The following is a 13,930-nucleotide window of genomic DNA, read 5'->3' on the forward strand; positions in this document are numbered from 1 at the left end:
TTTTCTTACAATAAATATTCCGACATTATGCTCCTTTCCACGAACGACTCCTGTGTCGTTCAGCGACTTCTTGGCAAAGCGTGTGAATTATATATTAATTTCAACAGATGGAATTTCATCGACCATTTTCAATTATAATATAGCTCCAATACGACGTAGTCCAAACATAATCTACCTAACTCGAATGGTCCCTATTGGCGCATGGCAAATATCATTCCGTTGAAATCAATCAAAGTTACCCTAGTTAATACCGATTGAAGACGAACTGTTTTTCGGATCTCAATTCACGATATGTCTATTTGGGTACAAAGTGGACTTTTGAATTAATCAAATTACGACTAAAATATGTTATATTCAATATTACCGAATAATTAAATAAGTATTGGTTTGATTACATAGCATAAGAATTAAATATAATATATTGTGGTAAACATATAATTCATATTTATAGGTCGAAAAAAAACGTAATCCAATCTCGAGGGCTGAGAAATGTGAAACTTGAATTGGAAACATTGCATCAAGCAGAGGTAATTTTTTTAATAATATTCAATTTTGAATTGATAATTTGAATTCGTCCTTAATATTCAAAAACTTTACACAAATCAACGAATGTGATGATATTTAGTACGTTTATGGAATATAAAATACGGAATATACTAAATTAGATATATTTGATAATTGTTGAGTTCTTACTCGTGTGAGATTTCCGAGTCACGAAAACTTTTAATTCCAATTCTCGGTTTCGATTGTGGCTAATTTTGCTGTGAGAGATGCTGAATCTTTAGCTCACCTTTGACTGGTTCTGCGTCATTTGCGATCTGTTATATTGGCGTGACGGTGGATGATGCAACTGCAGATTGCTGGTATTAAAGTCGCCATAGTTTTGCAAGATGACTTTATATTTTGATGCTCTAACTGGAAATGTTATACTGACATCTGTTATCGTGAATTATGGTGGTATTAGAAGGATATTCCGGATTTTTCTAGGGACCCAGGAGATCAGGAACATAGAGATTGTGAATACCACCTGCAAATAAATAGAACTCTGAAACTAATTTATTTCTAATCAATTCAGTATTTTTGAAATGTAGAAAGAAGGAAAATTTTAAAAAAATATTTATGGGTGAACCATTATTGATATCCAAGTGTGCACATATAAGTAAATACAACATGATCTTAGTCCCGTATTAATTAATTTCTTTAATAAAATTTTGTGGATGATTATGATGATATCTATAAAACAATTGACATATCTGAAAGTACGCGACCATTCATACAAATATTATGTTTCGAAAAGTAGCTTATTATCCGGCGTTGACCGGGTGTTTAATGAATTGTAACTATACGGTAAAATACAACTAATTTTATTTAGAGGTATTTAAAAGTATAAATACAGTATACAAATTATAAAGTAATATGTTTTAAAAATTCACTATAATATAAATTTACCAACAATTTATGAACAACATTTTTAGTTCCACCTCCAAGAGGAAGAATGAAAAAATTGAACGGCATTGGGAGTGTCACTATTCATCTTGGCGATCCCGAAATGTATGGATTCCACACTAATATCAGTCGTTTTACATGTCGCCCCCCTTGTCACCACAACCCCTATTGGTGCCATAGGTGTATTGGAGTTAAACGGCATTGGGAGTGTCACTATTCAGTTTAGTAACACCGAAACAATGAAGTCAACACTAATATCGGTCTTTTTTATTTAATTTATATGTAACCCCCTTCCCATTCCCACCCTTAGGGGTGCCAGAGGTGTCTTGGAGTCGAACGCTATTGGGAGAGTCAGTATTCATCATAGCAACCCCGCAAACTATGGATTTCTAATAAATATCGGTCGTTTTACATGTCATTCTCTTCCCACCCCCAATGCTAGAAGTGCCAGGGGTGTTTTGGAAATGAACATAATTGAGTCACTCTTCATCTTAGCGACCCCGAAAATATGGATTCCACCCTAATATCGTTCGTTCTATATGTCACACCCTTTCCGGCCCCACTCCTAGAGGTGCCAGAGTTGTCTTGGAGTTGAACAGCATTGGGAGTGTCACTATTCATCTTAACCATCCCGAAATCTATGGATTCTACACTAATATCGGTCGTTTTACATGTCACCCTTTCCCACCCCACCACTAAGGGTGCCTGGGTGTCTTCGAGTTCAACGGCATTAGGAGTGACACTATTCCTCTTAGCAACCCCGAAAGCTATTTAATCCACACTAATATCGCTAGGTTTTGATTATTTTACATATCACTCCCTTCCCACCCCCAATCGTAAGGGTGCCAGGGGTGTCTCGGAGTTGAACGTCATTAGGAGTGTAACTATTCATCTTAGCGACACCGAAACCTATAAATTCCACAATAATATCGGTCGTTTTCGATTATTTTTACATGCCACACACTCCTCCAAAGGCGTTCCAGGGGTATCTTACCCTCACAGTATTTATTTTGAGATTGCAAGTGTTCCACGTTTGACATAGTTCCAGGAGTTCGAGAGTTATGCCGGAACAAACATATATGCACACATCCATTTTTAAATATAGAGAGATTACGGATGGAAGAAAGAAGAACACTGATTACCTGGTGATACTAAAATTAATCATAATGAATGACGGACTACATGAACATGAGAACATGGTTATTAAAAGTAGACTGCTGAAGCCGATTAGTTTGGTATGAATAAAGACATGAATGTAATTTAATCAACCACTTTATCGAAATAAATGTAATGTAATCTTTATTCACTTTTATTTAACAAATTGAAAAGTTTCACACGAAATATATTTTCATTAATAAATGAAAATACATTCTGTAATGCAATGTTTTAAGTTACGCTATCCATATCTTAGCCTTCACAACATCCTCGTTCGAGCCAGTGTGCGTTATCTTTACAAATGCTTAACACGTCGACAAAGGCAGAAATTTATTTTATTATAAAACATAAACTAAAGTAACGTTTGAACCTTCTAGCAAAATCTTCTTCAGACTGTGTATCAAGCACAAATGCAACGAAGTAGAAAACAGGACGATATATATATATACAAAAAAATTCCCTACATCAGACTATTAGAAAGGTGTTTTCCTGGAACATCCTAGCAGGTGGCTTTCCTTGTAAACTGTACTTTCACCTGACAGCGATTTAGCTAAACATTTTCTTTCATCACCTACTAGAATGTTTAAGGGGGAAAATCTAATAGTCTGGAGGGAAGTTATTTTTGTGTATATATATAATCCTGTTTTGTACCTTGTTACATTTGTACTTGATGCAGAGTCTGAAGAAGACCTTGTTAGAATGTTGAAACTTTACGATTAGTTTATGTTTTATAATAAAACAAATTTATGCCTTGGTCAGCATATTGAATTTTTCATATCATGGAAACAAGGCTTAATGGTGTTATAATTTAACACGTCGTGTAAATTAAAGCACCACACATACCTCTAGGACTAAAAATATATACGTCCCCTTTGCTTACCTGCTCTCACGAACATTATCATTATTTGCCATTTGAAAGGTTGGTTTTCTCAGGAATATAATATATTCTAGATTCAAATTCATCTGCTTATTCAAGGTTTCCTACCACACATTCAATCTCGTTTTAGATAAATGCAAAATACTTGTACTGCGCTGGCATATATCTTATAAAATACAAGTAAAGGCATATTTCAAAATGAAGTTACACTTTTAGTATTGTTGCAGTTTTCAAGAGCTATCGAAACGATTTATCATGAACTACTTTCGCCAAACTGTATTATGTATTATGACGTATGCATTGTTCTATTGGTATTTAAAAATATCGCTAGATGGTGTGCGGTTACAATCTCAAGTAACTTTCGAAAATACCGCTAGGTGTCTCTAGCTGCAGCATTTGGGATTCTTCAATTTTGAACAAGTTTGTGAATGAATACTAAATATAACAATGTTTATTATTTTTTTCTTGCACTAAAACATTGTTGTCATGAATCTTTATTTATAAGCTCGCCGGATTTGAATCCGATGGACTATGCTTTCTGGGGGTATGTTAAATTTCTTGTGTAGAGCGTGAAGATGTACATTATGACTCATGTTTGCACAAGAATTAAGGATGTATTCTAAGCTTTGCCCCTGATTTTGCCCCCGTGTGCCAAAAATTTACGATTCCGCCTACAAATATGTGTGGAACTCAACGGAGAGCGCGCTGAATAAATAATGTTATTTTGAAAACCCTGTACTTCCATTGGGTTGCCTACAATAAAGGGTGTACACTGGGGAACTTTTACAAAAAGTTCTTCCTCCTCTTAGTTAGATGGAAGGTAGTTGCAAACACTGGATTACTCTTGTATTTGATAAAAAAGTGGGAGAAGGCAGTAGCAGACAAGGCCATCACTACCTATGTGCACGTAAATTTGTTTCCGGAAAGCATTAATTGCATCGATTATTGCTGTTATGGCTGGGAATGAACCAGGTTAACAATGGAGAAATGAAAAGGAAAAAATAGCAAAATTCCTGGCATGAGAAGTTAGTAGTAGTAATGGTAAGGTAAAAGTTTATCGTGCATATAGCATATAGCATGTAGACATGAAAACACATTTAGGGGATGTGGTAGTAGAGCCACACATATCCTCGAGCTCGGCCATTTTGAAGATGATATCATCAGCACCACGCTCCAGCCACTTTTATTCGCCACTTTTGTTTTTAGAGGAAATGAAGAAATAGAAATGCTTTACATTCTGCGAATGAGGCAGTAACCTTTGGATATTATCTATGAAGTATTGTACCTTCAGTTACCTGGAAGCTGTAAAGACTGACTCGCCCCCTTGGGTAACATACTCTCTGTAATGGGATCTATTATATGGTTGTGTAAGCTTGATAGTAGTTTACATTTAGCGATTCAAAGCAACCTTTAGTACGAATCTCACCATAAGTATAATGGTCCATCAGAATAATCTTCTACAATTTATTTTTTAGGGTCCCATGATTTTTCACGTTCTAGAGGGGCCGTCGGCGTAGCCTTTCACGGGTTAAGCTAACCTAAACACACAGGCAACTTTTTTCCCAACTATGTAAGCATGAAAAAACACAATTGTTTCTATCTTCCAGAGGGTAAATTAACCTGCAATGATAAAGGCGGTAGCAGTTGGAAATTCACTTCTTGCCTACAAAGTGTGTTTATCTAAATATTCTTTAAAATGTTACCAAAGAAGGAAAATATCCCGCCAGGGATGCAACTTGTAGGCACGAATTCTTCATCGGTTCGGGGGGATGTCCTTTCTCTCTCGACCTATTTTGATTCCATTGACGTGTAGGGGAGCGGAATTCCGTTATGAGGCCTTCTTGGCTGTAGTCGGTTTGGATAAGATCAAACACAGTTGTATGGAAGTTCCCCTAGAGAACAGTAACGTTTTTGCAACTGAGCTTAACAGTTATATACGTGTTTATACGGCTGTTGGTGTGTCGCTATACTGTCAGCATCTCTGAGGTAAGTTATTTTTTCTCTTACGTGTGTCTTAGAGATTATGATGAGTGAAAATAATTGCGAGTGGTGTTAGTGAACACAAACTGTTGTTATAAAACATCGATTTTTTTTGGAATTATGGTAAAAAATGAATACAAGCATAGCCTGTTAGTAATGCAGCCTAACTACATAACGCTGGCTCGAAAAAACCTATTCTTCCGTTAACTGTTAATATGTCAATCCTTATCACATAACATTATAACGAATAGCTAAAAGTAACATAAAAGCGAGGTAAAGGAAACCAATCAATGGGAGGGAGGATGATTACATGAGCTCTCTATATGTATGTGCGACCATGATATTTTACTATATATTGTGCATGAATATTTTTTTGCTTTTTGAGGGTAGGGAGTTAATGCTCGATATGCTTCATCATTTATCCGTTCATGTTGGAAATGGTACCAACACTTGCAACAAACGCGATTGTTCTAAGTCCGACAGCACTCGAGATATAAGCTTTCTTGACATGACGTCTTACTACATATGTTTTATTCTTTAAGAAGTTATCCAAGAAGTCACTTCCGGTTCGAAAATAAATTTTCTAATGTTAAGATGTTTCCTAAGACATCTGTTTTCTAGGTCACTAATTGACGTGGAATGCCGATTTCTCTTGCGTTCGATCGGGATCGACGAACACTACTCGCCGAACGCAAACGAATGTTTCCATCCTGACAGGTTGACGAAATATAGCGAAACATTGTTTTTCTAAGAAATCCACTTTGCGAATAAAGTATCGATCGCAGATCTCTGGTTTCAGAATCAACAGATAGAGGATTGATATAACCGTGAACTGCCAACGTAGCAACAATTTGCACCCGATTAGTTATGTGCTATTTTAGATTACAATTCCAAGATAGTAGTGTAATAAGTTCATTTCCACGCCATACTTGTAGGTATCCCCTTTTTTCTATGGATTTAATCTTAGTTGTATCATATAATGGCGACTTTAATATGGATTTTATGGCGTTCGACGACGTTTCAGTACAATTTCCACAGTAACTCGGTTTTTTCCACCTTATACTTGTAGTTTTGCTACGATCTTATGTTGTATAATTTAACCTATTCACTCTTTTACGAGTTATGTAACATACATTCACTCCGGTTGAGATCTGTCATGAGGATTTTTAAAATTTTTTTCAGATCTTTTGCGGACTAAACTAACCTACATGTGGAGAAGAATGAAACGGTAGGAGCTGGATGCATACTTTGCCCTATGTCAAAACATTTTCACCTAGTTTTCTTGTTTCTTCTTACGCTGACGGCTTTATTTTTATTTTTACGATCTTTTACGGACTAAACTAACGTAGAAAAAAACATATTTTTTTGACCAATTGTATAAACCGTTTTATATTTCGGTCGCCATTTTAAATTTCTTCCAGTCACCGAGACGATGCTAACGCAGAAAACCTTATGTCACGGCGAACATCTGCTCGGAAGTTACGAGCGATGAAAAAACAATTTGCAATTGGACCACCCGTTGACCTTAGGACCACCAAATTTCGAACGTGTACTCTTCATCGTCAAAATCGACCAAAGTCACAAGCGGGAAATTTTTCGTGTTATATTCGCGATATCTCTTACCGTTTCCGAGATAAGTCCACTTCCGGTCGCCATTTTTGAATTTCGCGGAATTTGGATAGGCGACGAGACTTCCAACTATTTTTTTGTTGTATTTCTTACAAAGGTAAGCTATTTAACAACATTTTGCAACAATTTATTACGTAATGTGGTGAATCATTACTTACAAGGGTAAGCTATTGCACATCATTTTGCAACAAGTTATTACGTAATGTCATGACTCATATCTAACGTTATCTTTTCTGATTGGTTGAAAAACAGTGTTGGCCACAAGTTATTTTGTAAGGTGCTTAATTATATCTAACGTGGTCTCATTTGATTTGTTGAAAAAGTTTATATAAGGCGGCACACAATGCAGATCATTCAGTTCCTTGTGAGCGGTTGAAGAGTACGGACGTCCTGTCGCAGCGCTCTTCGTTTTTTACAAAAGGTATAAAATGATTATTTAACTTGTTTTAAAGCTACATTGGACAAATTATTTCAAGTCAAAAGAGTATTTTTATAAGGTGTTTTTATAAGTTTTCTCAACCACAACGAATATTTTAATCGGCTTTTAATTGTTGTCCCTTAGAAATTCTATATAAATAACATTCCTGAAAATTCTATCGTATTTGCGACCATAGTCCTTTAACTTGTTTTAAAGCTATATTGGACAAATCATTTTAAGTTTATGCGTATTTTTAGAAGGTGTATCAAGTGGTTTTCACAGTGATTTCGACTGACTGAATTTTTTTACATGATCCGGTTTTACTTGTTGTCCCAGAGAATATCTATATAAATAACATACATGAAAAGTGTATCGTATTTGCGAACATAATTCATTAACTTCTTTTAAATCTACATTCGACAATTATTTTAAGTTTAAAGGTGTTTCGTATTGATTTCAACCAAAATGAATTTTTTACATGATCAGATTTTACTTGATATTCCCGAGAAATTCTATATAAATAACGTACCTAAAAATTCTATTGATTTTTACTTGACTTTTTTGTTCCCTTTGATTTGTATGAAAGCGTATTAAAAAAATTGTATCGACCAGTTTCCCTCGTAAAAATGATAAAACCAAATGCGTTTCTTGTGAGAAGCTAATATCAGAAAACAATTTATCAGTACATAAAGCAAGATGTAGCGAAACAGGTTTAGAATAAATCGTTTAACTTCTAGGCCTTGTCAGTAGTGTATATTAGTTGTTTCTACCCCATCCTTTATAGGTATTCTTTATTTATAATTATTTCGCCTCAGTTGAATCAAATTATGACGATTTTTTGTGGATTTTAAAGCGTCCGACGTCTTTCCAGTACAATTTTCACCTCGAATCGGTTTTCCCCATCTCATCCTTTTTAGGCGTGATGTAAGTTAACCTATTTACTTCTTTACGACCTTTTACGGGATAAGTTAACCGACAAGGGTTATTTTGTGTCTACGTCCTTTTTTCTTACGATCTTACGTAATATAACTTAATTTATAATATATTTTTACGATCATTCACGAGTTTAGTAACGTAGTATGAAACTGTAGGAGCTTTGACCTACATTTGTAGTAGGTGAAACGCTTCGTTGTGGCAACATACTTCGACCTACTTTTGATTTCACGACCTTTTACGGGCTAAGCTAACCTAAAAAATGCACGGGCAACGATCTTTTATGTGATAAACTAACCTACATGCTAATTATAAAACAAACATATTTTGACAAAAAAAGTGTAACCGTCTGAGAACCGGTCGAAATTATGAAGGGATGACTGCTGACGAATGTCTCTTCGAAAGTTATGAGCGATGAAAAAATCGGCAGTTTTCCCCCCCTTGAAGTTAGGACCACTAAATTTTTGTGTACGTACTCTAGAATCTTAAAATCGACAAAGCTGTATTTGGGGGAGATTTTTCGATTTATTTTCGTCCTATCTCCCGCCGTTTTCGAATATTCGCAATTATATGTTTTTTATTTAAGTATAGTATTTAGAATTTTTGACAATTTAATGCGATTTTTTTCTAGAAATGATATGAAAGATTTGCTAAGTGTTAGATTTTAAAACTTTTCCGTTACCCTCTCGTTCTTGAAGTTTTGGACGAAAGACTTCTCTGCCAACAGGATGACGCTGCAGACGGTATCGTCAGGGATTGGAACGTAAAATTCTAACACGATCTTGATGTTCGTTCTGTCGTTGACCACAACCTGTTTTTTTTCGACGTGTTTATAGCAAACATGGATCTATGCGACTTGAATTCGCTTGGGGTGTAGTACACGTCCCCGTTTTCGTTGGTCGCTATTTTGTAAGCGAAGTACGCTTCGTATAATTTAAGAAAATCATCTTGTGCTATGTCGAGGTTGTAATTTTAGCACGGGAAAACTTCCTTCCTTCCGTTCTTGAGATATACGTTGTTGATCTTGCAGTTGTCGTAATTACAGGAATCTTTTTCCTGGTCGTTCTCCCTCCCGGTCTGGAAGAGTACTATGAAGTGGATGCATGTAAAACAATACGGTGTGACTTTTCGTTAAAATTTTCGTTTCCGCTTCGAATCCTCCTGCTTTGTGGTAAGCGACATCCGTTTTCGAAAGATTCAACGTTCCCACTACCGTGGAGGGGATTTCTGGATAATCGATTCGATCGATGACCGTTCCGTGTTTTCTGACTGCGAAATGCGAGTACAGGTAGGGTACGAAGTTGTCAACGAGTTTCAAATTTGCGTTGGACGGGAATGCTTCTCCGTTTTCTTTTTTTACCACGTCGAATTTAACGTACAGGTCTGATCTGTGAGAATGAACAAATCCGTCACCTAAGTCCACATCGAACTCGATTTCCTGATTCGGTTCGTTGAGATTGGCGAACGTGCGACGGTTGGGAAGGATAGGTTGCATCCATGATGGTTATTTATTATATGATGATCTCGAAGATGGCAGTTGACTTTGCTCCTGCGAAATCCACAACTTCTCATTTTTCGTTGGTCGCCACTAATCCAATCTGGTTGTTTCTGTTGCAACATACCAGAAAATAGATTTTCGATGAGGGCTTAAAAATGATCGGTTCCATGAACTCCGAATGTGGTTTGAAAGTCGCTATGATTCCCGTTTGTTTGTTACTGTTGTTATTGTCTGCTTATGTCATCATGCCAAGTTGCAGTGAACGTTCAGAGTCTCGATGGCCAGGAATTTTGGAAATCTTGTGCCGAAATGATTCACTCCAGGTTCGAGTTCTGTGTTGATCTCGATACCCAAAAGTTCACCGATCGTACTCAGGCCCACGGTTTCATTTGCGGACACCAACTCAACTCTGAGGGTCATGGAATTTTGAGAGAGAAGTAAAGCTCTCGGTAATTCTGCTTGCAAGGTGGACAAAATGTACTGTCCCGGCATGATGCTGCTTTTGAAGTTTCTGACCTTGATGGTGTTGTTGTGTTCGGTCACGTTTGGAATCAGGTACATGCTATAGAATGAACAAAGAGCTACGGATTTAGGATAAGAGAATATAACCGTGCAAAGTTAGTTTCAAGATCAAAGTTTCGTTGTGATATGGAACACTCCCATGATGATGATGTTTCAGGTTCCACAATGCTTTCTGGAAATCTTGAATTGATGCGTTATTTATTCGAGACAGAAAGGTGTGCATTTAAACGTAAAGGCGACCGCACTTCACTTCTTCGAAACCTTGAATTCTCTCGTCGTTGTAGTTGAGGTTGGATGATTTGAGATATTTTACTAAACTCGACGGTGGAACACCTCCGAAAGAATCGAAAACGAAAGCATTATTGTTTGAATTTTTGAAATAACATATCCAATGCGTGCCTGGATTTTCGTAATTGTCCAACTTGACGACTCCACACTCTTTTTCTCTTAAGGAGGAAGGTAAAGAATCTGAAATAAAAACTCCTCTGAAGTGTTTGTCTCCCAACGGTTCGTTCAGAGATTCAATGTCGCGGTTACTGAGAGGTTCTTCTTTTAAAAAGAAACTTGTTCAAAGCGTTCTTCTTGACGCCTTTACCCTTTATCTCCATTTTCAGGTTGTGACGTTTCTGTTCTTCCAACACCGCTCTTTATTTTTCTTGTCGATTAAGGTTTTGGTATGTCTGCTCTACAATCCGCCACACTTTCCACGGCTCCCAAAGCAGCTAGAATTGCTGGAATTCTGAATATGAAACTTCCCATGTGTGTGTCTTTTTCCTCGAACGCTGCATTCTTTTAAATTTAGGAGTGCTGAGCAACAATTTCATTCCGTGACTTTTGAACAAGCAAGAACGTTTCTGTTGTCGTTGTTTCTTGGTGAGTAATCCATCGAGGGAAACAGATTTTTGAAATTCGGGTACGGTAACTTGTAAACGACACCCTTCGGGTTCATTGTGATGTGTTTTTTATTTATATGTTCTGGGAAAACTCTTTGTTTTGACTCACTCGTTTCACGTGATAAGTTTTTTTTTTATTTTGGTAATTGGTTGTTTATATATATATATATATATTCTGGGAAAACTTTTTCTTTGTCTCACTCAGGGCGATGATGTGATATCGCTAGGTCTGTGAATAATTCACGTGATAACTTTTTAAAATTTTGACATTCTGTTATTTATATATATACAGCGTGTTTCAGAGCGACCCAGACACTACATTTCTCTCGAGAGTGGGAGATGGTATAAAGTTGAAACAAAAGAATGCGCCACAAAGTTGTGCCCAAAGAATCCGTAGAAAGTATTTGCAACAGCCCGAAAGCCACCCTTTGTGATTTTAGAGGAGGACACATGCCACGTTCGTGCGATTTTTCAATTGGAATGGTATGTTTGGAATGCAGATTCGGAGAGGCGGGAAGAAATGTGATTGTCATATGAAACATTTGTCTGTACCAAGTACCGTTTTCCATATAGATAATGGTTTTGCAAAAAAAGGAAGTGAGCCAAATCGAGTATACCGAGTTTAACAATTAATATAAGTGCAGCGCCATAACAGATTCGGAAAGTGCAGGACACAAGCTGTTCAACGATATGCCACGTGATGACTGCGGTACTAAAAAAATGATGAAACCGCGTGACACAAAAAAAGGGTGTAAAGTTAAGGAAGGACTCTAAATTTGAAGTAGCGAAGGGAAATCGAGTAATACCTCGTTTTGAAGGTCAGAGAAAACGTAAAAAGGATGCGAACATGATTTTGTAATCCACTCACCGGTTTCAAAATGGCGACCAAAAAATTCCGATTCCTGAAGCTATTGTTCCAAAGTGAGGAATTACGTATGTAAATAGCAAAACAGAAACACTGGACATAGTGCATAAGATCTTGTACAAGCAATTATGGTAATGGGTCCGCTCTTGAAACACCGTAATACTGTAAGCTTTGTTTGATCTGCAACTTTCACCGCCCTTCTCCTTTTATCACAATTGATTGCCAAACCATTGTTTGACAAGAGAAATAGGCCTAACTGAAATTATGATAAGAAAAACGAAAGAGTATTCAGAAACCAATGAACAACGAAAACGAGAAGAATAGGTAAAGCACCCAGTGTGATGCACATTTACCAACTAGCAGTAGATGTTCGAAATTTCTTCCCTCTGTTTCAATGCATTTCTGCACACGGACACTGAAATCATTCTGTGCTGCAATAACTCCTCTCTCACTATCCTGCCGGCATGCAGCAACTATGCGCTCGTTCATGTTGTTCCTTTGCGATTTTGGTAAACGATTTCTTTCAGTCGTTCCCAGAGGTAATAATGTAAACATGATACGTTTGGTGACCTAGGATGCCACGGCACAGGCCCACCTCTACCTACCCAGCGACCACGAAACATTGCATTCACCTGATTCCTCGCTGTCAACTCAAAATGTGCGGGGCAGCGATCTTGTTGTAGCCACATGTGTATTGTAGTAGTAATGCACCGGCGTTGAGTCCGATAAACAATTGATTGGAAAAGATCGATCAAAGAGCAATTGATGACGCAGCAGTTTTTTTTTACGTCATAAAAGGGGCGGGGCTTATTTTGTAAGGATGAATTTGATTGGTCGTGACGTCATAAATGGGCGGGGCTTATTTTGTAAGGAGCGTTTTGATTGGTTGGAGGAGGGAATTCGTGTTTTTCCCGCGGGAGTTTCCGGTGCCTGAAAACAGATGGCGTTGATGAGTCAGAAAGTCTGGGGGGAGGAGGAAAAGTACGCGGTGACGGTTGGTTTTCTCGGAATTGGAGTACGTGTTTTCGGGGTCTGAAAACAGATGGCGTTGATGAGTCACGGGTTTTTCCAGTGACGGTTGGTCGGTAGTTTCCGGTGTCTGAAAACAGATGGCGTTGATGAGTCAGAAAGTCTGGGGTGGGGAGGAGGAAAAGTACGCGGTGACGGTTGGTTTTCTCGGAATGGGAGTACGTGTTTTCGGGGTCTGAAAACAGATGGCGTTGATGAGTCAGAAAGTCTGGGTTGGGAGGAGGAAAAGTAGGCGACGCGGTGACGGTTTGTTTTCTGGTAATTGGAGTACGTGTTTCCGGTGTCTGAAAACAGATGGCGTTGATGAGTCAGAAATTCTGGGAATTTGGGTGTTTCCGTTGTTTGAAGAGAGATGGCGTTCATGAGTCATTGTTGGGAGGAGGTGTTTTTCTCGGGCGGCCGTTGATGAGTTTGAAATTCCAGGAATTGGGTGTGGTCTGAAACATGCCCGAACATGTTTTAGATTGATGAGTCATTCTGGGGAGGAGATGTTTTTCTCGGGCGGCCGTTGATGAATTTGAGTGATGGAGAAACGGCAAAAAGAGAAAAAGGAGAGAGAGCGTCTAGATGTAAAGAAAATAAATAGAGTAAAAAAAGTAGGTTTCACGGAGGGGGTGACTGTGCATGGTGTACCAGGGCAGGAAGAAGATAGGAGAGGCACGTGGGCGTTGGATGCTCTGCGCAA

The sequence above is a fragment of the Lepisma saccharinum genome, chromosome 24 (genome assembly GCF_977018435.1).
Source record: "Lepisma saccharinum chromosome 24, izLepSacc3.1, whole genome shotgun sequence".
Lineage (NCBI taxonomy): Eukaryota > Metazoa > Arthropoda > Insecta > Zygentoma > Lepismatidae > Lepisma > Lepisma saccharinum.